Source organism: Mustelus asterias, chromosome 18 (genome assembly GCF_964213995.1).
Source record: "Mustelus asterias chromosome 18, sMusAst1.hap1.1, whole genome shotgun sequence".
NCBI lineage: Eukaryota > Metazoa > Chordata > Chondrichthyes > Carcharhiniformes > Triakidae > Mustelus > Mustelus asterias.
The window spans coordinates 4,132,336-4,156,388 of NC_135818.1; positions in this window are offsets into that span (position 1 = coordinate 4,132,336).

A 24,053-nucleotide genomic window follows, 5' to 3' on the forward strand; every position below is an offset into this window, starting at 1 on the left:
TCATTGAAACCCAAAATACTTGAAGGGATTCCTTCAAATGTTGCCCATATCAGCAACACCCACGTTTATTTATTTATTGTCTCCTATGAGACTGATGTTTCTTCTTTTAGCAGAAGAGTTAATTTGGAGAAGTTTAATGATGACTTGGTGCTTAGTGCGCAATTAGATGCGGGTAAGATGTTTCCCCTGGTTTGAGAGTCTAGAGCCCTGTTTGAGAGCAGATTTCCACTCCATCTGACGAAGGAGCAGCGCTCCAAAAGCTAATGGTATTTCCTACCAAATAAACCTGTTGGACTTTAACCTGGTGTTGTTAAAACTCTTACTGTGTTCACCCCAGTCCAACGCCGGCATCTCCACATCTTGAGAGTCTAGAACCAGGGGACACAATTTCAAAATAAAGGGGAAACCAGATAGGACTGAAACGAGGAGACATTGTTTCACTCAGAGGGTTCTCTACCTCAGAAGGCTGTAGAAGCTCAGTCAATGAGTGTGTTTCTAAATACCAATGACATAAAGGGATATTGGGGTAATGTGGGGAAAAGGCAGAGGTGGATAATCAGCAATTGTCGCATTGAATGGCAAAATAGGCTCAATGAGCTGAGTAGCCTATGCCTGCACCTAAGTTCCTATGCTCCTAAATGGCATTTCTACCTGGATACATGGCCCATATGATTCTATGTCAAATGTTGCCATGGAGATGTGCTTTGAGAGGGGAATAGTCCATAATTTGCCAATGTTGAACCTTGTTGCAGGTTTTCCTCAGGTATCCCTGAACCTCACAGGCACACTCAGTCCGCAAGACAGCAGGAAGCGAGAAGCAACCAGTCTGTATTGTTCATCTTGCAGAATGTTTTGGGAGAATGCACTTGCATGGAAGAGACTAAGTTCGTGAGGATTTAAATGAGACTGGAAGATTGGCCAACTTTGGCTAGAGGGAGGAATCTCCAATGTAAACCTCACCTTGGGGATTAGAGGTTACCCAGCTGGAAGAGATAAAAGGAGCTCAGGAGCTGAAAATAGCTCTGGACAGGTCTCTGGAGAGAAAAGTTCATTTAAGGGATAGAATAAAGTATAACCATGAAAGAGGATTTTTGGTTGCTTTATAAGTTAAACTGGAAGTGTTTCTGTTGTTGAGAATATAAGTTGCCCCACTGAAATAGAGTTTAGTCAATGTTACTTTTAGGTTGTTTGTTACAGTGGTGGTGTATTACAGTTCACTCAGGAAGTCCAAGTAGCCTTGGTAACACACGCTGTTAAGTGCATTTTGTAGTCTGAAGCTCTGGATATGATGATAGAAGTTCCAACTATCTTTCCATCACATCGCTACCAGGAATCTCTCATGTTCTTACCTGCCATTGGCGTGTGTTGGAAGATTATTACTCAACCTATACATCCGTGCCGTAGATGCACTATCAAAGACCAAAGAACAAAGAAACTTACAGCACAGAAACAGGCCCTTCAGCCCTCCAAGCCTGCACCGACCATGCTGCCTGACTGAACTAAAACCCCCTACCCTTCCAGGGACCGTATCCCTCTATTCCCATCCTATTCATGTATTTGTCAAGATGCCCCTTAAATGTCACTATCGTATCTGCTTTCACTACCTCCCCGGGCAGCGAGTTCCAGGCACCCACCACCCTCAGTGTAAAAAACTTGCCTCGTACATCTCCTTTAAACCTTGCCCCTCGCACCTTAAACCTATGCCCCCTGGTAATTGACTCTTCCACCCTGGGAAAAAGCTTCTGACTATCCACTCTGTCCATGCCTCTCATAATCTTGTAGACTTCTATCAGGTTGCTCCTCAACCTCTGTCATTCCAGTGAGAACAAACCAAATTTCTCCATCTCTCCTCATAGCTAATGTCCTCCATACCAGGCAACATGTTGGTAAATCTTTTCTGTACCCTCTCCAAAGCCTCCACGTTCTTCTGGTAGTGTGGCGACCAGAATTGAACACTATATTCCAAGTGCGGCCTAACTAAGGTTCTATAAAGCTGCAACATCCTGGGGTGGGACTCGAACATGGAGCACTGGCTCTAAGGTAAGGACGCTACCTACTGTGCCTCAGGACCTCCACTTTGTTACGGTAAAAGTCTTAGAACGTGAGGCTATGTCATGCGCTCCTTCCAGTCTGTCACTGGAAATTCAAATATGTTTCTCAACATTATCAATATCTACGGGCATTACAACAAATTATGAAAGGTTTTGATAGAGCGGACATTAAATAATGTCTCTTCTTGTGAGGAACGGCATAACCAGAGACCATCAATGTTAGATAGTCACGAAGAAATCCATCATGGCTACCAAGTAATTCAGTTGGCAATTCAGAAGTAACTCCTTCACCAAGGAGCAGTGAGAGTGAGGAACTTGTTACCACAGGGAGTTGTTGCATCAAATAGTATAGATGTTTTTTGAAGGGAAATCTAGATAAATGTTTGAGGGAGAAAGGAATGGATGGTTAGCAAGATAGATTGCAATGAGATGCCCATGTCCCACGAATGAATAAAAAAAAGGTTCCAGCCCAAACCTTGTTGCAGGATCAAGCACGTAGCACACATCATGTCAAAATGGATGTGATCGTATTTCTACGTATTTCTAGGTTCAACTGTCTCCGTCATCTGTTGACCAAGATGGACTTACTCAGCAAAGGTCAAAAGATATTGCTGAGACTTTCTTGGTCTGTATGACTAAGTAACACAGCACTCCATTGATTTCCCTATTGTACTATCAAGGGAGCAAACTGCCGGCGTTCTTTGCAGTAAATCCTGATGGCAAACTACATTTCCTATCATCTAAGAGACTAGCGCTGGCTAGGAGAAACTGATAGATAATGTTTGAAGACAATCATACATTGCAGAACACAGACAGATATACAGTGGGGAATATCGAGCCAAAGAGAGTTAAAACCACGTACTACCTTAATTAGGAAAAAGGGGACTTGTTTTTTTCATGATGAGGGAAATTCCAGCAAAATTATTTATTTAAAAGCCAATTTAAAAAATCATTAGGAATGTTCACCCCGAAAACATCAATGGTTATTTTGCTTTACACTGTGCAACAGAATTCTGTTTAAATTTTAATGTAAACTTTATTTTCATTTTTGTAAGGATGTAATCAATGTCATGGGTTTGCTTTAACACACAGACCACTTGAGACCACAATTTTCCTACTTGGATGAATCCAACCATCTAATTTGTTTCCCTTACAACAGACACATAGAAATTAGGCTTGAAACCACAATGAAAGGAGCACTGCTGCCACAAACATAAAAATTAGGAGCAGAAGTAGGCCACTCGGCCCCTTAAATCTGCTCCGCCATTCAGTAAGATCATGGCTGATGTGATTCCACGTTTTGATTTGATTTGATTTATTATTGTCACATGATTTAACATACAGTGAAAAGTATTGTTTCTTGTGCGCTATACAGACAAAACATACCGTTCATAGAGAAGGAAAGGAGACAGTGCAGAATGTAGTGTTACATTCATAGCTAGGGTGTAGAGAAAGATCAACTTAATGCAAGGTAAGTCCATTCTAAAGTCTGACAGCAGCAGGGAAAAAGCTGTTCTTGAGTCAGCTGGTATGTGACCTCAGACTTTTGTATCTTTTTTCCGAAGGAAGAAGGTGGAAGAGAGAATGTCCGCGGTGCATGGGGTCCTTAATTATGCTGGCTACTTTTCCGAGGCAGCGGGAAGTGTAGACAGAGTCAATGGATGGGAGGCTGGTTTGTGTGATGGACTGGGTTATATTCACGACCTTTTGTAGTTCCTTGCGGTTCCGCCTACTTGTGACACTATAAATAAACTTAACTTAAAACCTAGAACTAACCCATGCAAACTACAAACTTCCAGGTTCAATGAGATTACCAACCTCAGTCAGGGCTGTATGGATGTTGCAGTAATATGGGCACCATTGAGTCAAAGTGGGACATAATTTGAAGCAAATTATTCCACTCTTGACTTCCATGCGAGCTCTGCTGGAACTTGTGCATGCGTGGACAAAGATATTCTTGGCTGTGGTCTGGGTTTGCAAAATCCTACTAACTGTCCTGGCTTGAGACAATTTACATCTCTTTAACCTGTGATTATCCTTCTCTCCACTTGCACTGTCTGTACCTGCAAAGACTCACATTCCACCCATTCTTCACATTCCAATCTGTAATTATCTTGCAATTGTGTCTTTGCCGATATATGCCGTGTTTGTGAATCTAACTCTTCACTCACCTGCTGAAGGAACAACGTTCCGAAAGCTCATGGCCCCAAATAAACCTTGGACTTTAACCTCGTGTTGTGAGACTTCTTAAAGATATTCTTGGCTGTGGTGGCCTCCACAGTAAAAGTCTCCTGAATAAAGATCATGCATATAGAAAGTCTGTTTGGGTTATGGTACTGTTGGTCTCCATATGTCCATGAATCTATGCCCTTAGAAGAGGCAAAGAGAGAAGGGGAGAAAACTGATACTGACCCCAACAAAAGTGCTCCCTGATGTATTTGTGTGATTTTATATTAGAATTCAGCCGGTGTTTCATTGTACTTGTTTTTGATACTTGGGACTTGATTAACATTAAAATGGAGTGAAATAAAGGGGTAAACCATATAATAGAGACTCCAGTTCCTACATTCCTGAATTTTGTGAAGGGGAGGGGCATAGCAGTGTTAGAATCCTGGACACATTGGTTGGAATTTTCCCAAATTTGCCTCTTGATGTCCCAAGGTGTGTAGAGTGGGTGGATTAGCCATGGTAAAGGTGTGGGTTACGAGGAGAGGGCCTTGGTGAGATGTGCTGTCAGAGAGTCAGTGTAGACTCAATGGGCCAAATGGCCTCTTTCTGCACTGTAGGGATTCTATGAGATGCTCACATGATCTATGCAAATATCCTTCACCCTGGAAAATGGGATGGGTTTATGAGTAAGGCTGGGGCATTGATACTTCATTGGTGTACATGCCTCTCTACCTCAGATCTATCGCCAAGAGGCAGTGAAAATATCTGGGACCTCTCTCACAACTAGAGTCACCTACTGAGTTCAGCAGAAAAGTTTTACAGAGCCTGATAAAGTCACAAAGGGTCATCCAGATGAAGGGTCATCCAGACTCGAAACATTGGTTCTATTCTCTCTCCACAGATGCTGTGAGATCTGCTGAGATTTTCCAGCATTTTCTGTTTTTTTGTTTCAGATTCCAGCAATCCGCAGTGTTTTGCTTTTATCTGATAATGGTCTGCTTTGGTTGGAGGGTGGAAAACATTTTGGGACCATTGTGATTAATATTCGTAGAATTAACTTGAACCCAGTTTGTGGTGCCAATCTGCTCTTGTTGATGGCTGGATGTTAAGAATCAGTAATGAGACCCTTCGGCCCCTTGAGTTTACTCTGCTATTTAATATGATCATGGCTGACCTCCAGCTTTAACTCCACTTTCCTGCCTGCTCCCCATATCCCTTTGAATGTCTGCTATCTTCTGTAATCTGATGCTTGAAGATGGCCTTTCTTGGGTTTTGTTTGAACTTTGTTTACAAGACTTTATTGCGCAGCATTTAATCCACAATTTAATTTAAAAAAGTACACAAATGAATGAGATAGAAACATGGAAACATGCATAGAAACAAAGAAGACCGGAGAAGGAGGAGGGCTTTTGGCCCTTCGAGCCTGGTTCACCATTCATTACGATCATGGCTGATTGCCCCAACTCAATAGCCTAATCCTGCCTTTTCCCCATAGCCTTTGATCCATTCACCACAAGTGCTACATCCAGCCGCCTCTTGAATATATTTGTTTTGCATTATTTTTGAGATTTGTTTTAAAAATAAAGTCCTTTATTTTCACCAAGTGCATCCTTTGGCTGAATTTGTGTTTCTACTATGCTGAAGGAGAGTAGTTAAGAAAGATATTAATTCTCCGGCCGTTCATGCCGGTGGGATTCTCCAGTCCTGCCAGCAGAGCACCTCCGGCTGTGGGTTTTCTACTGGCATGGGAATTGGAATTCCCATTGACAGCGGCGGGACCAGAGAATCCCACCGTAGCAAACAACGTGCCAAATCCCGCTGGCAGGAAACATGCGGCTGGGAGGCTGGAGAATGTCACCCATTGATTGATATAATTCTTTTTGTCTAAACAAGCCAACATTTCCTTCCTTTATCATTGTGGCTCTCGCTGCCGGGATAGCACAATGCTGCAACAATTAAAGTGGTAAAAATCCAGAGGAACGGAGCGAATAATAAAAATATCCCTTAGTGGTATCTGTCCCTGAACTGAGTCATATTTTAATCTTGGCAAATAAGCTCCAAATGGACAAATTTAGGATCATTGAAGGTTTCAGATTCAATTTGATATTCATCCCTACTGATTATATCATGATTGGATAGGTTATTCATTCATGTAATAGGTTAATATTTCAGTTTATCAAACTTGTTCTGAAAATGTTATGACTCACTCATCAAGCCATGGCTTTATGTGAGAGTATGCTAAGCTTACACTGGAAGAAAGCCAGATTGTTCATACACATGTGAAATCTAGCCTCTAAATTCTAATCCAATGTGCATTCGTTGTTTTGTTTCCAGAATAATGTGAGGAGACTTTTGCAGAATAATATCTGATTATATGATACAATATATTTGGATTTCCAAGAGGGATTTGATAAGTAACCAAGTAGTAGACTCGTGACTTAGGCACAATAGGTGGAGTTGGGGAATACATAGCAGAACGGGTAGCAAACTAGCTCCAAACCAAAAAAATGTCAGGATTAAAGGTAATTACTCAGATTGGCAAATGTTAGGAAGTGGTGTTCCACAAGGGTTGCTACTGGGATCAGTATTCATTCATGTAAAAGTTTTGGATTCAAGAATCGGAATCATGACATGAAGTCAGGATGATGTGTGACTTAGGGAGGGGAGTTTGTGGGTGGGTGCTGCTCCCATGTGTCCGTTGCCCTTGTTCTTCTAGGTGGTGGAGGTCATGGGATTGTAAAATGTGGAGGAAGCCTTGGTGAGCTGCTACAGCGCATCCTGCAGATGGTACACACCGCAGCCATGGCATGCCAGTGGTGAATGGCATGGCGCAGATTATGACGGGCATGGACAGAGTGGATAGTCAGAAGCTTTTTCCCAGGGCGGAAGAGTCAATTACAAGGGGGCTTAGGTTTAAGATGTGAGGGGCAAGGTTTAAAGGAGATGCACGAGGCAAGTTTTTTACACAGAGGGTGGTGGGTGCCTGGAACTCGCTGCTGGGGGAGGTAGTGGAAGCAGATACGAAAGTGACTTTTAAGAGGCGTCTTGACAAGTATATGAATAGGATGGGAATAGAGGGATATGGTCCCAGGAAGAGTAGGGAGTTTTAGTTCAGTCAGGCAGCATGGTCGGTGCAGACTTGGAGGGCTGAAGAGCCTGTGCCTGTGCTGTAATTTTCATTGTTCTTTGTTCTATGTATTGTTGACTTCTGCCCTGTATATGGTGGACAGACCTTCGGGTGTTAGGAGGTGAGTTAATTGCCATAGGGTACCCTACCTCTGACCTGCTCCTATATCTACTGTATTTATGTGACTCGTCCAGTTAAGGTTCTGGTCAGTGGTAACCCGCCAGGATATTGATGGCGGGAGATTCAGCAATAGTGATGCTGCTGAATGCTGAGTGATGGAGTTTAAATTTTCTGTTGCTGAAGATGATCATTGCCTGGCATTCATGTGGGGGTGTGGACGTTACTTATCATTTATCAGCCCGAGACTGAGTTCACATCTCGTTGCAGGTAGGCATAAACTGTTTGCTTATCCAAGGAGTTATGAATAGTCCTGAACACTACTATCTTCAGCAAACATCCGTACTTCTGACCTTATGATGGAGGATAGGTCGTTGATGAAGCAGCTGAAGATGGTTGGGCCTCGGACATGACATCGAAGAACTCCTGCAGTGATATCATTGGACTAAGGTGATTAATCTCCAACCACCACAACCATCTTCCTTTGTGCCGGGTGTGACTCCAACCAACGGAGAGTGTTTCCCTTAATTTCCATTGACTTCAATTTTAGTAGGACATCCTGATGCCACACTCGATCAAATGATGTCAAGGGCTGTGTTACTTTTGCCCCACCCTTAGAATTGAGCTCTTTAGTCCTGGCGACACCCAGGAACATGTGTGGAATGTTAGAGAATAGAATGGAATCACTACAGTGCAGAAGGAGGCCATTCGGCCCATCAAGTCTGCACCGATCCTCCGAAAGCGAACTCTACCTCGGCCAACCCGCCCAGGGGACGTAATCCCACATTGAAAATTCTGCCCACAGTGCTTGTATTTAACTAGAAGTGTATTGTGTCATGATATTTTGTTTAAAAGCTTAATTGGAGAGAATAGTGAGTGCAAAAATAGTTAGCGCTTTAAAAATGAAATCGATGTGAATCCCTGATTAGGATTATTGCAATCTGATTTCACAACAGCAGGAATTTCTATGTCCAGGGTTAATTTTGCTCTGTTCTTATTTCACTTTTGTAATTACATCAAATTACCTGTATGCATTTTACCCAATTTAATTTGCTCATGAATGATAAATTGCACTCAGACTTAACAACAACTTGCACTTATCTTGTTCTTTGATACAGATAAAATGTTCCATGATGCTTCACAGAGGCAGAACGGAGAAAACAAAATGGATGCCATGTCCATGAGGAGGAGGAGGAGGTTTTTATGTATGATTTTAAAGGTGAAGATAAAGTTTATTTATTAGTGTCATAAGTAGGCTCATATTAACACTGCAATGAAGTTACCGTGAAAATTCTCTCGTCGTCACACTCCGGTGCCTGTTCGGGTACACTGAGGGAGAATTATGCATGGCCAATGCACCTAACTAGCATGTCTTTCGGACTGTGGGAGGGAACCGGAGCGTCCAGAGGAAACCCAGGCAGACATGGGGAGAACAGACAAACCCAAGCCAGGAATTGAACCCAGGTCCTTGGCACTGTGAGGCAGCAGTGCTAACTACTGTGCCACCGTGCACAGGTAGATGCAGGGAGCTTTAGGAAGAGAATTTCAGAGCATGTGGCCAAGGTGTTGAAAGGCATGGAAAAGGAAATGATCGGCAGGAAACTGCAAAGTCTGGAGGGGAAAGGAACTGCCAAAGATTAGAGATGGGGGGTTTGGGGAAGGACACAAAGTAACTCAAATTTGTCTAAAAAGTTCTACAATTATTGGAACGTATTCACTTATAAGCCCTTAAACTGAAGAATAATTAAAGCATAATAATTAACCCAAGTCAACATAAGCAAATTATTTTACAGATAAAATTATTCTTGCCTCCAGTAACTGAAAAGGATTAAACTTGTGCAGAACACGGTGAATATATTTTATTCGTATTAGTCTGGACAACATATCAGGAAATTATATTTCATCCAGAATTTACTTCTAAACTTCAGTTGATTGCAAAGTAAACTTCTTTTACTCGTAACTCAGATAGTTTAATCGCCAGCTACAGCAGAAAAATATTTATTTTGGCAGGACTTTGTTATGTTCATGTGAAAGTCCCTGACAGTTGAACTGTTTCAATTGCTTTGATTGTTAAAAATTCCAGTTGTGATAAGGAAGCACCGATGTTTTATTTTCATCAGTTACATGATGCGATATATCAATTATACATCGAAGTACATCAGTAACATAATACCCCTCTGCTCTGCCAATATGAAAAGAGAAACATGTAAAATAGAATGTTGATCTACGGCAAAGTTCAATCACAAAATGATATAACAATATGAAAAATCCAGTTATCAAGATAATGCCTCAAAGTATTTACTGAGGGAAAAGCAACCCGTGCCGATGTATACACCGTAATATCATAGAGTCAGAGAATCATAATATCTGTTTCAATTTTACAATTTGCGAACAATTGTCAAAGTGCACTGATTAGAATCATGGAATATCATTGGCTGAATTTTCAAGCCATTCCCCTGCCGTTGGCCAATTGTGGGCTGGCTCCACTACCAGTAAACATGCCACAGAGTGGGGGTTGCGGGGGGGAACTCCTGCCCCACATCTTTCTTGGAGAACATGTTTTCTTTATCCAGGTGACCATACCATGGGTGGCACGGTGGCGCAGTGGTTAGCACTGCTGCCTCTCAGCGCCAGGGACACAGATTCGATTCCTGGCTTGAGTCATTCTCTGCGTGGCGTCTGCACACTCTCCCCATGTCTGCGTGGGTTTCCTTCGGGTGCTCAGGTTTCCTCCCACAGTCTGAAAGACGTGCTGGTTAAGTGGATTGATCATGCTAAATTCTCCTTCAGTGTACCTGAACAGGCACCGACCGGAGTGTGGCGACTAAGGAATTTTCATACTAACTTCATTGCAGTGTTAATGTAAGGCTACTTAAGATATGAATGAAATGAATAAATATCACATGAAGAAAATATTAAGTTATGTATTCTTGCACTAGAGGGGGCACAGAGGAGATTTACCAAAATGATTTGATTTGATTTATTATTGTCACATGTATTGGTATACAGTGAAAAGTATTGCACTATACAGACAAAGCATACCATACAGCGAGTACACAGGGGAGAAGGAAAGGAGAGAGTGCAGAATGTAATGTTTTTAGCCATAGCTAGGGTGTAGAGAAAGGTCAGCTTAATATAAGGTGGGTCCATTCAAAAGTCTGATGGCAGCAGGGAAGGAGCTGTTCTTCAGCCGGTTGGTACATGATCTCAGACTTTTGTATCTTTTTCCCAATGGAAGAAGGTGGAAGAGAGTATGTCCGGGATATATAGGGTCCTTGATTATGCTGGCTGCTTTTCCTAGGAAGCGGGAAGTGTAGAGGGAGTCAATGGATGGGAGGCTGGTTTGCGTGATGGACTGGGCTATGTTCACAACCCTTTGTAGGCAGCACAGTGGCACAGTGGTTAGCACTGCTGCCTCACAGCGCCATGGACCTGGGTTCGATTCCCAGCTTGGGTCACTGTATGTGTGGAATCTGCACATTCTCCCCATGTCTGCGTGGATTTCCTCCGGGTGCTCCAGTTTCCTCCCACAGTCCGAAAGATGTGCTGATTAGGTGAATTGGCCATGCTAAGTTCTCCCTCAGTGCACAGGCGCCAGAGTGTGGTGACTAGGGGATTTTCACAGTAACTTTATTGCCGTGTTAATGTAAGCCTATTTGTGACACTAATAAATAATATTTAGTTTCTTGCAGTCTTGGTCAGAGCAGGAGTCATACCAAGCTGTTATCCATCTGGAAAGGATGTTTTCTATGTTGCATCTGTAAAGGTTGGTGAGAGTCATTGCGGGCATGCCGAATTTCCTTAACCTGCTGAGAAAGTAGAAGCTTTGGTGGGTTTTCTTAACTATAGCGTCGGTGTGGAGGGACCAAGACAGGTTGTTGGTGATCTGGACACCTAGAAACCTGAAACTCTTGAACTTACCACTTCATCCCTGTTGATGTAGACAGGATAAGTCTCACAACACCAGGTTAAAGTCCAACAGGTTTATTTGGTAGCAAAAGCCACAAGCTTTCGGAGCGCTGCTCCTTCGTCAGGTGAGTGGGAGTTCTGTTCACAAACAGGGCATATAAAGACACAAACTCAATTTACAAAATAATGGTTTTACAGGTAATCAAGTCTCAAAGGTGCAGACAATGTGAGTGGAGAGAGCATTAAGCACAGGTTAAAGAGGTGTGTATTGTCTCCAGACAGGACAGTTAGTGAGATTTTGCAAACCCAGGCAAGTCGTGGGGGTTACAGATAGTGTGACATGAACCCAAGATCCCGGTTGAGGCCGTCCTCATGTGTGCGGAACTTGGCTATCAGTCTCTGTTCAGCGACTCTGTGTTGTCGTGTGTCGTGAAGGCCGCCTTGGAGAACGCTTACACGAAGATCAGAGGCCGAATGCCCATGACCGCTGAAGTGTTCCCCAACAGGAAGAGAACACTCTTGCCTGGTGATTGTCGAGCGGTGTTCATTCATCCATTGTCATAGCATCTGCATGGTTTCCCCAATGTACCATGCCTCGGGACATCCTTCCCTGCAGCATATCAGGTAGACAACGTAGGCCGAGTTGCAAGAGTATGTACCATGTACCTGGTGGATGGTGTTCTCACGTGAGATGATGGCATCCATGTCGATGATCTGGCACATCGTGCAGAGGTTGCTGTGGCAGGGAGTAATTTATCCTGCTCACTTCTAAACTTCCTGTGGTGATTATTTTTGCCCTTCTCTCCTGAGTCTACACCGCATTGCTTAGTTGGCAGGGTGGATAGGGGTCTGCTGCAAGACCTTTTACCGATGCGATACTTCAACCTGCCATTGACATGTATGGGAGAGAAACTTGAGGTATTTTGATCTTTCCCTCCTTTCCTGCTAAGACTGCTGAGTCTTTGCGTCTCCCTCTAACAACAGAGAAAATTTAAGACATTTACTCTTAAATACTATTGTGAAAAATTAAATACTTGCACAATTCTTTGCATTAATCCTCACAGGAGTTCAGAAGAATGAGGGGGACCTCATAGGAACCTATAAATTCTAACAGGACTAGACAGGGTAGATGCAGGGAGGATGTTCCCAGTACCAGAACCAGGGGTCACAGTCTGAGGATCCAGTGTAGGTCATTTAGGACAGAGATAAGGAGAAATTTCTTCACCCAGAGAATGGTCAGCCTCTGGAATTCATTACCACAGAAAGTAGTTGAGGCCAAAACATTGAATGTTTTTAAGAAGCAGTTCGATATAGCACTTGAGGTGAAGGGGATCAAGAGATATGAGGAGAAGGCAGGATCAAGCTATTGAGTTGGATGATCAGCCATGATCATATAAAATGGCTGAGCAGGCTCGGAGGGCCGAATGGCCTCTTCCTGCTCCTTTTTTCTATTTCTCTATCTCCTGAAATATTCTCGCAAGTAATTATGGCATTATATTTATGCAGTGTGAACCCTCAGCACATTTTTCCTGATGATGCCAAGTGTTGAAGACGGTGTAAATATTCCCGTCCTGCCCACCATGGGAATTGTTGCGGGCAGGACGGAATATTTGACAGACCATTTAATGTTTGTTGACCTCAGGTGGGAATTTCCGGTCTCGGAGCAGAAAGTCCCGCCCAATGTGTAGGTTCGAAGTACACAAACACCAAACTTCATTTGTACAGCATTTTGAAAGCAAAATTGCAATGTGACACTTCCAGTATTGATTACTTTAAAAATAAATGTATTTTATTCAGCATTTATTTTATAGTAAATCACTTCGCAGTGATCATGTTGCCATGCCCGGTAAAGGTATGTCATATTCACAACAACACGTGGACCGAGCTCGTATATATATAAATGATTTGGAGGAAAATGTAACTGGTTTGATTAGTAAGTTTGCGGACGACACAAAGGTTGGTGGATTTGCGGATAGCGACGAGGACCATCAGAGGATACAGCATGATATAGATCGGTTGGAGGCTTGGGCAGAGAAATGGCAGATGGAGTTTAATCCGGACAAATGTGAGATAATGCATTTTGGGAGGTCTAATACAGATGGGAAATATACAGTAAATGGCAGAACCCTTAAGAGTATTGATAGGCAAAGGGATTTGGGTGTACAGGTACACAGATCACTGAAAGTGTCAATGCAGGTGGAGAAGGTAGTCAAGAAGGCATACGGCATGCTTGCCTTATCGGCTGGGGTATTGAGTTTAAAAATTGGCAAGTCATGTTGCAGCTTTATAGAACCTTAGTTAGGCCGCACTTGGAATATAGTGTTCAATTCTAGTCGCCACACTACCAGAAGGATGTGGAGGCTTTGGAGAGGGTACAGAAAAGATTTACCAGGATGTTGCCGGGTATGGAGGGCATTAGCTATGAGGAGAGGTTGGAGAAACTTGATTTGTTCTCACTGGAACGACGGAGGTTGAGGGGAGACCTGATAGAAGTCTACAAGATTATGGGAGGCATGGACAGAGTGGATAGTCAGAAGCTTTTTCCCTGGGTGGAAGAGTCAATTACTCAGGGGCACAGGTTTAAGGTGCGAGGGGCAAGGTTTAAAAGAGATGTACGAGGCAGATTTTTTACACAGAGAGTGGTGGGTGCCTGGAACTCGTTGCCGGGGGAGGTAGTGGAAGCGGATACGGTAGTGACCTTTAAGGGGCGTCTTGACAAGTACATGAATGAGATGGGAATAGAAAGGTATGGTCCCCGGGAGGGCAGGGTGTTTTAGTTAAGTCGGCCAGCATGGTCGGTGCAGGCTTGGAGGGTCGAAGGGCCTGTTCCTGTGCTGTAATTTTCTTTGTTCTTCATTCTTTGTTTGGAAGTTAAATAAAAGCAAATTACTGCGGATGCTGGAATCTGAAACCAAAAGAGAAAATGCTGGAAAATCTCAGAAGGCTTGGCAGCATCTGTAAGGAGGGAAAAGAGCTGTTGAACCGATGCTGTCAAGGGGATCAGATGACTTTTCCATATTCAGCATAGATTATCAAGCTTCTGGAATGTTCCAAATTGAATAACCATGTGTGAGGGCGCACCTCCAGAATGGACATATCAAGATGAATGTTATCTGTGGAATTCAAGCCTGCCATTGTTTGAACTCACTCAAAACACAGTCACTGGGTTTATGTCTCCAGGTTCACAATTCAGCAAAGGAAAGATGATGAGACTAGTTATTTACAAGGTCAGTGTTGAAGACCACCATTTATCTCCTGTTGCATACTGATGGCCTTTTCACTTTAAGCCGTGCTGTGTAGACAACAGTCATTGACCATGTCTGGCTTCTGATATTGAGAATCTTTATTATCCCAAGACACAGGAGTGATCTGGGCAGTCTGGAGAAGAACACTGGGGACAAGGCAACAGCTTCAGAGAACGACTGTGCCACCTTTGCCTTTCAGAACCATCAGTTGTCAGCCAGGCCGAGAACCAGACACTGGAGCTAGCTGCAAGTCATCAATCAACCAAAGTACATAACCGGTTCCAGCTTCAAAGTTCACCTGAGAAACAGTCTCCTTGACATTCGACTACAAGAAATTTTGCAACCTGCTGTGAACCCTTTGCCTTACAAGACCCTCACTTCAACTGGGAGACTGGAAATCATAAATCAGAGCCTGAATTAACTGTATTCCGTAAGCGTGCACTGTCGTTATCTGTATCCAATCTTCATCTGCATACTTGCATTTGAGAGACCGGGTGTGTGGCTTTGCATTGTGTGTGATATTGTGTAAGTGTGAGAATAAGTAACCTTTCTTATTGCAAACGCCCAAAGCTTGCTGCTGAATTACTTAATTGGGATACAACCTCCAAGTGGGCCCCATATCTAAGGAAGGATGTGCTGGCCTTGGAAAGGATCCAGAGGAGGTTCACAAGAATGATCCCTGGAATGAAGAGCGTGTCGTATGAGGAACGATTGAGGACTCTGGGTCTGTACTCGTTGGAGTTTAGAAGGATGAGGGGAGATCTTATTGAAACTTACAGGATACTGCGAGGCCTGGATAGAGTGGACGTGGAGAGGATGTTTCCACTCGTAGGAAAAACTAGAACCAGAGGGCACAACCTCAGGCTAAAGGAACAATCCTTTAAAACAGAAATGAGGAAGAATTTCTTCAGCCAGAGAGTGGTGAATCTGTGGAACTCTTTGCCGCAGAAGGCTGTGGAGGCCAGGTCATTGAGTGTATTTAAGACAGAGATAGATAGATTCTTGATTAATAAGGGGATCAGGGGTTATGGGGAAAAGGCAGGAGAATGGGGATGAGAAAAATATCAGCCATGATTGAATGGCAGAGCAGACTCGATGGGCCGAGTGGCCTAATTCTGCTCCTATGTCTTATGGTCTATGGTCTTATGTCAGAAAGGATATATTTAAAATTCAAAGTACTCATCACTATGATATTAATTTTCAAGTAGCTTTTCTTCCATAACAATTTGTTGGTTGATACTTAATTTGTCAGCTTCATGGAGGCTTCCAATCAGAATGTTGCCTTTATTTTGAATGTTTTAGCTCATTCTTAAAAAAATAAGTGAACGACATCAGCCTCAATGGACTTTGTGAAACTCTCAAAGAACTTGTTTATCACCTGTGGTGAACCATAGATGGTTACCACTATGGGTACTGAACCATAGATGGTCAGCACTATGGGTACTTGTACATATGTTACTGTTGTCACTGTTGGGGTTAGGGTTGGGGTGTTCTACCTGTTGGTATTGTTCTGTGGTACACTCCGGTTGGCTCCGCCTACCTGTAGGAGTATAAAGGTCACTGCACTGCCAAGTGACCTTTTAGTCTGGGATTGTATTGTTATATAGTATGCTCCATTCTTGTTACTAATAAAAGCCTTTATTTCCCGGGTACGATCCAGCCTCCCGAGTGATTTAATAGCGCATCATCACCCTCGCTAACAATCTCAATTCAGGCTGTGACATACCTGGGAAGAAACTATGATCTGCTGTCTGGACAATTCATCATATTCCCCGTGGTTGCATTCACACACAAAAAAAAACATCTGTTAGACCTCATTATATAAATGATGACCAATAAACTAATATACCCAGGAGGCCTTTAATACAGGCGCTGTTAACAATATATAATAGATATATAGATCCTACCTCATGGTCCACAGAGGCACATTGGCAAAGCTTGGCTTGTTGAAAAGGATTTTCTGACTCCCTTGCACAGAAATCCTGCTGAACTACGTCACGTAAAACCTGATGGGTAAACCCATATAGCCTGAGAGATTTTACTTTAGGCATCAAAAAGTAGATTGACCTTGCCACTTAGTGACACAAGAACATTGGTTGCATGTGGTTGTCTGCCAGGGTTGGGGTGGTTGGCAGAGAGGCCTCAAAGACCACCCTCAATAGACCGGGAGCAAATGATCAGGGATGTCTTGTTTCCCGATGTCTGGATCTAAGAACCTGACAGTATTGCCACAAAACGTCTAATGACCACACGCCGGTGACCAAGAGCAGTGAACGCTTCATTGTCTGACATCTCTGTGCCCACTGCTCCACCAACCTCTCATGCTACTTAATGCAGCACAACCCCCATCTTGTACCCAGAATCACTCCCTGACGTCCAGGACTCACCTAATCCAGATCCTCCACCTGACCCTCACATAGTTACCAATTCTGTCAGCCTCACACCCTCTTCTGCCCCCATTTACTTCAGCTGTTCAGCTGTGGCAGGCACAATCTCTGACATTCTTCCCCCTCTCTGGCAGGACAAGGTGGTACTAAAGGGAGGAGCGAGGAGCTGGAGGGGATCTAGTCCTCCTGCCTTCCCAAGTCTGAGCGAGGAGATTGTTTTCCATAACTGGGCTGCAGCAGTTCAAGAAGGCAACTCACCACCACCTTCCCCAGGGCATTTAGGAATGGCCAAAATTTGCTTGGCTAGTCCACAATGCCCACATGCCGGGTGAGGCTGTTACATGGGGCAGTTCACCAGAGGAAGAGGTCACAGATGAGTCCTGTTACATGGGACTCTGATGAAGACTTTGAGGTGGTGACAGACAGGAGAACACTGATGGCCACGTACACTGTGCTGCTGCATGCATTGGCTGCTATGCAAGATAAACTTGTGTTACTGTCAAGGAACGTGTTGGGTTCTGGCACAAGGCACCACACAGATCTTGCTTTCTCTGCAGCCTCTGAGTGCATGGGAAGTCTATAGTGCCCTGTAGCTTTCTCCATGGTAACACCTTGGCCAATCAGGAGGATGTGAAGATGTTCGCCGATGATTGCACAATGTTCAGCATCATTCCTCAGATACTGAAGCAGTCCATGTTCAAATGCAACAAGATCTGGACAATATCCAGGCTTGGGCTGACAAGTGACAAGTGACATTCGTGCCACACAAATGCCAGGCAATGACCATCACCAATAAGAGACACTCTAACCTTCGCCCCTTGAAATTCAATGGTGTAACCATCACTGAATCCCCCACTGTCAACATCCTGGGGTTACCATTGACCAGAAACTCAACTGGACTCACCACATAAACACAGTGGCTACAAGAGCAGGTCAGTGGCCAGGAATACTGCGGCGAGTAACTCACCTCCTGACTCTGCAAAGCCTGTCCACCATCTACAAGGCACAAGTCAGGAGTGTGATGGAATACTCCCCACTTGCCTGGATGGGTGCAGCTCCAACAACACCCAAGAAGCTTGACACCATCCAGGACAAAGCAGCCCGTTTGATTGGCATCACATCTACAAACATTCAATCCCTCCTCCACCGACGCTCAGTAGCAGCAGTGTGTACTATCTACAAGATGCGCTGCAGCAATTCACTAAAGATCCTTAGACTGCACCTTCCAAACCCATGACCACTTCCATCTAGAAGGACAAGGGCAGCAGATACATGGGAACACCATCACCTGCAAGTTCTCCTCCAAGCCACTCGCCATCCTGACTTGGAAATATATCACCGTTCCTTCATAGTTGCTGGGTCAAAATCCTGGAATTCCCTCCCAAACGGCATTGTGGGTCAACCCACAGCACATGGACAAGAAGGCAGCTCATCACCATCTTCTCAAGGGCAACTAGGGATGGGCAATAAATGCTGGTCTAGTCAACGACGCCCATGTCCCACGAAAGAATTAAAAAAATCAGAGTTGAATTGCCAACCAATCAGAACTATTTTCTCCTGTAGTGCAAATTGTTGTGGTTGTTTGAAGCTTGCTTTTATCCTGATGAGTGCGAGATGAAAAGATTCTGCAACATGCTTCTTTTCAACAACCTTGAAAAAAAAGTTATCTTGTTCAACAGTTGGAGTCAACATTGAGTGGAATGTATTTGAATTCACAAATATCCAAAACAAAATTGTACAGGTAGAAGTTATAACGATGGAGTATGATATAGCAGCTATTACAGTTGAGTGACATGGGTTCGGAAAGAAGTGATTGTAAATCCTGCAGGAAATCGTGAATGGAGGTACAGTAGGAGAAAGGAATAATGGGACAATATTAGTAAAGGATCGTGCCACAATACCAGGAAAGAATGGTGTTGGATTAATATGGAATCGATGTGGATGAAGTTAAGGAATAGGAAGAGAGACGGTACAGTTTTTAGTGTCTGTTATAAGCCACCAAATAGCAATAGACAGTTCAGAGATATCTAAGAGTGACAGGGCAATATGGATGATTTATTATCCCAAGATGGACTGGCATAAAATTAATATATGCTGTCAACGGGCAGAATATTTTTAGAATGATTCCACACCTGTTTCCTAATCAGTGGGGTCAGAATTCCTTTGTATTTAGCTGAGTTTTTCAAACCAAGATCCTTATTCTACTTCCCCATTTTCCTGTCTGACTTTGCATGCCAGAAATGTACACAAGATATGGATGGTCACTGCCATATCACTTCAGGCAGATATTAGGCATCTCTGGCAGTCGCTTGAACTGAACAGAGGCTTTAGTAAAATCCATTAACAGGGCGGCACGGTGGCACAGTGGTTAGCACTGCTGCCTCACAGCCCCAGGGAGCCAGGTTCGATTCCCGGCTTGGGTCACTGTCTGTGCAGAGTCTGCATGTTCTCCCCTTGTCTGGGTGGGTTTCCTTCAGGTGTTCCGGTTTCCTCCCACATTCTGAAAGATGTGCTGGTTAGGTGCATGCATAATTCTCCCTCAGTGTACCCGAACAGGCACCGGAATGTGGCAACTAGGGGATTTTCACAGTAACTTCATGGCAGTGTTAATGTAAGCCTACTTGTGACATGAATAAATAAACTTTAAAAAACTTTAATCTGAATTCAGGTCTGTCTTGGAAATGTTTGTCTCTGAGCATTTCATTCACTCCACTCGATCATCAGCAAAGTGATGGAAGACTTGCTTCGAAAGCATCTTCCAAACCCACAATCTCTAACCCCTAGAAGGATGAGAGCAGCAAATGCTTGGGGACACTGCCACCTGCAAGATCCCCTCCAAGCCACACAGCATTTTCACTTGGATTTATATCACCGTTCCTTCACCGTCACTGGGTCAAAATCCTGGAATTCCCTCCCTAACAGAACCATGGATGCACCTACACCACATTGACTGCAGCGCTTCAAGAAACTGGCTTGCCAACACCTTCTCAAGGGCAATTAGAGATGGGCAATAAATGCTGACCTAGCATACAGCAACCACATCCTATAAAAGAATACATTCAAACATGTACGTTTTTGCACCTTCTCTCAGTGCCTCTGCACCCTTTTTATAAATATTCGTTGCATTCTGAGTGTGATCTAATCAAGGTTCTGTTGTCAATCAAGTTTAATAGAATGTCTCTGCTTTTCAATTCTTTACCTCGAATGTTGAACGCCGGTAGTGAGGGATCTTTAAAATCACTTTATTAACCTGCGTGGTTATTTTGAATGATAAGTTCCTCTCGACTTATTTTCCAAGGAGTATGTGTCTTCCTTATTCCTCCAATCAAAATGTACTGCTTTACACATATCTATACTGAAGTGCATTACCCACCCATTCTGTCGGCTGATCCATTGCCTTCCTGTATTTATCACCGTCCTCCTTCGTATTAACCACACCCTCAACTTGGCATCATCCACAAATTTTGAAATTGTAGCGATGGCTGTTTTAATTCAGAGTCTCAGTTCAGGAGCCAACAGCTAAGGACATGCATTTAAATAACGCCTTTAATGTAATAAAATATCCCAAGGTATTTCACAGATATAAGAAAGGAAAATTCAACTCTGAGACACAAAAGGAGACATTAGGATAGGAGATCGAAAGTTTGGTAAAAAAAACACAGATCTTAAGGCTGCACAGTGGCACAGTGATTAGCACTGTTGCCTCACAGCGCCAGGGTCCCCAGGTTCAATTCTGGCCTCAGGTCACTGTCTGTGTGGAGTTTGCACATTCTCCCCATGTTTGTGTGAGTTTCCTCCGGGTGTTCCGGTTTCCTCCCACACTCCAAAGATTTGCGAGTTAGATGGATTGGCCATGCTAAATTGCCCCTTAGTGTCAGAGGGACTGGCTAGGATAAATGCATGGGGTTATGGGGATAGGGTCTAGGTGGGATTGTGGTCGGTGCGGACTTAATGGGCCGAATGGCCTCCTTCTGTCCTGTAGGATTCTATTCTATGGTCTTAAAGGACGAAACAGAGGGAGAGAATGGGAGAGGTTCAGGGAGGGAATGCCAGAGCTTAGGGTCTAGGCACATTAAGGTATGACTATCAAATGTGGAGCAATTATAATTGAGAATGCACACGAATTAGATTAATTGAAATATCTTGATGGTTGTGAGGCTAGAGGAGATTGTATAGATAGGAAGAGGACAAGGAGGGTCTTAAAACAAGTTTGAAAATTTGAAGATCGTATCCCATGGTTTTTGATTTGGTTTGATTTGATTTATTATTGTCACGTGTATTAGTACACAGTGAAAAGTATTGTTTCTTGCATGCTATACAGACAAAGCATACCATTCATAGAGAAGGAAAGGAGCGAGTATAGCATGTAGCATTACAGTCATAGCTCGAAAAAGATCAACTTAGTGTGAGGTATTGTTGATGGGTAAATGTGGAACTTGGCATGAGTAAGGACACAAGTGCAGAGTTTTGTATGTCCTTAAGTTTACAAAGGGTGAACATAGAAGGTCGGCTCGAGGAGTGTTGTATAGTCAAGTCTAGAGTAATGGATGAGGGTTTCAGCAGCAGATGGGCGATGTGAAGGAATTGGAAATCGGCAGTCTTGGTAATGGCTCAGGTTGGTAGCTCATCTTGAGGTCAAATATGACTTTGCAAGTGCAGGTGATTGAAAATAAATAGCTGCAGTAGTTCAACAGTTGTAACTTTTGTGTTCTGAAAGGCTCATAAATGCATTAAAGCAAAATATTGCAGGTACTGGAAATCTGAAATAAAAACAAAAAATGCTGGAAACACTCAGCGGGTCTGGAAGCATCTGTGGAGAGAGAAACAAGAGTTAATGTTTCTGATCTATGAACATTCACCAGAAACAGTGAACAATAAAAATTTATATTTTTATTTTCTATAAATTGCATTAACTTGTCAGAGAGTGGCGGGTGCAGGAGATGAGTAAGTGGGAAATCAGAGAATGTCTTTCTTCAAGATAATCAATTTTCAAACAAAATGCTTTGAGTTTTGAAGCTAACCAATTATTCCAACCTATTTTTTATTGACATTTAGCAAAGGTCAGTGGCATTGTCTTCGACTCGTGAGATACAGTTTCTCACAATATGAGATGGTGGAGGGATGGATTGGAAAGACAGAAGAATAGAAAAGCAGACAAGCATTTACATTCTTCATTCAAAGTTGGTTCTTTTAAATTAATTGTGGCAAACTTCATTTTGTTGAATTTTGAACATACCAAAAGCTCCTTGAGGGAAACAAGTAGGAAGGGAGGGGGAAGAGAAGAGCGCTGATTGAGAAGGAAGGGCATTGAAATGTAAAGGAATGGTTGAACAAGAGGGCTAGAGAGCTAGAGAAATGAGTTTCAGTAAAAGAGGCAGTGAGGGGCTTGAAAGAACAGGATGAGATTCAAAGGGAAGGCATTTGTCGAAAAAGAAAGCGAGGAGGACAGTTGATCGAATGAGAAGGAGGAGGTAGAGAAGGAGGGCTGATGGGAAAGATTGGGAGAGAGATGAGAGTGAGGTGATGGGGTTGATTGAGAAATGGCAATTTTGAGAGGTGGTTAAGAAGAGATGGATGAGAGTGAAAATGGAGATAAAAAGATGAAACTATGGGGTTGAGAGAGAAGCAGAGAAGTGGGATGAGAGTTGTGGGGGAGGGGATTGAGTGAGAATGCGGTGAGTTTACATAGAAACATAAAAACATAGGAATTAGGAGCGAGAGTAGGCCATTCAGCCCTTCGAGCTCGCTCTGCCATTCTATATAATCATGGCTGATCTCCATCTCATCCTAACTCCACTTCTCTACCTTTTCCCCATAGTCCTTTATCCAGCTTTTGATCAAATATTTATCTGTCTCTTTCTTGAATCCATTGATTGGTTCTGCATCCTCTGCACTCTGGGGCAGTGAGTTCCATAGATTCACAACCCTCTGAGAGAAGTAGCTTCTCCTTATCTCTGTCTGGAACCTCCCCCCTCTTACTCTACAACTATGACCTCTTGTCCGAGACTGTTCTAGAAAGGGGAAGATTTGGTTAACATTTACTTTATCAATCCCATTGAGTATTTGATATACCTCAATCAAATCCCCCCTCATTCCTCTCGACTCCAGCGAATACAAGCCCAAGCTACTCATCCGCTCCTCGTACGACAGCTCCTTCAAACCTGGAATCAATCCAGTGAACCTTTATTGAACCGTCTCCAGTGCCACCACATCCTTCCTGAAAGAAGGTGACCAAAACTGAACACAATACTCCAAGTGTGGTCTCACCAATGCCTTATAGAATTGTAACAACACTTCTCTACTTTTATACTCTAGACCCTTTGCAATAAATGCCAAGATTCCATTTGCCTTCTTTATAATATTCTGCTCATGCATACCCACTTTCTGAGACTCATGCACAAGGGCACCCAGATCCCTCTGCACAGATGCCTTTTGAATCTGTTTCCCATTTAAGTAGTAATTTGCTCTCTTATTTTTCTGGCCAAAATGGATAACCTCACATTTATCCACATTAAACTCCATCTGCCAGATTCCGGCCCATTCCCCCAGCCTGTCATTATCCATTTGTAAACTTCTTTATTTCCTCATCACAGCCTGCTTTCCCACTTATTTTCATGTCATCAGCAAATTTTGCTATGTTACACTCTGTCCCTGCTTGTAGATCATTGATATAGATTGTAAATAGTTGTGGTCCAAGAACAGAACCCTGTGGGCCTCCACTAGTTACAGATCACCAACTGGAGAAGGACCCATTTATCCCAACCCTCTGTTTTCTTGAGCCAATTTGTCTGGAGTTTGCACATTCTCCCCATGTCTGTGTGGGTTTCCTCGGGGTGCTCCGGTTTCCTCCCACAATCCAAAGATGTGCAGGTTCGGTAGATTGGCCATGCTAAATTGCCCCTTAGTGTTGGGGGGGCTAGCTAGGGTAAATGCATGGGGTTATGGGGATAGGGCCTGGGTGAGATTGTGGTTGGTACAGGGTCGATGGGCTGAATGGCCTCCTTTGCACTGTGGGATTCTAGGATAATGATCTACCTTGCTGATTACA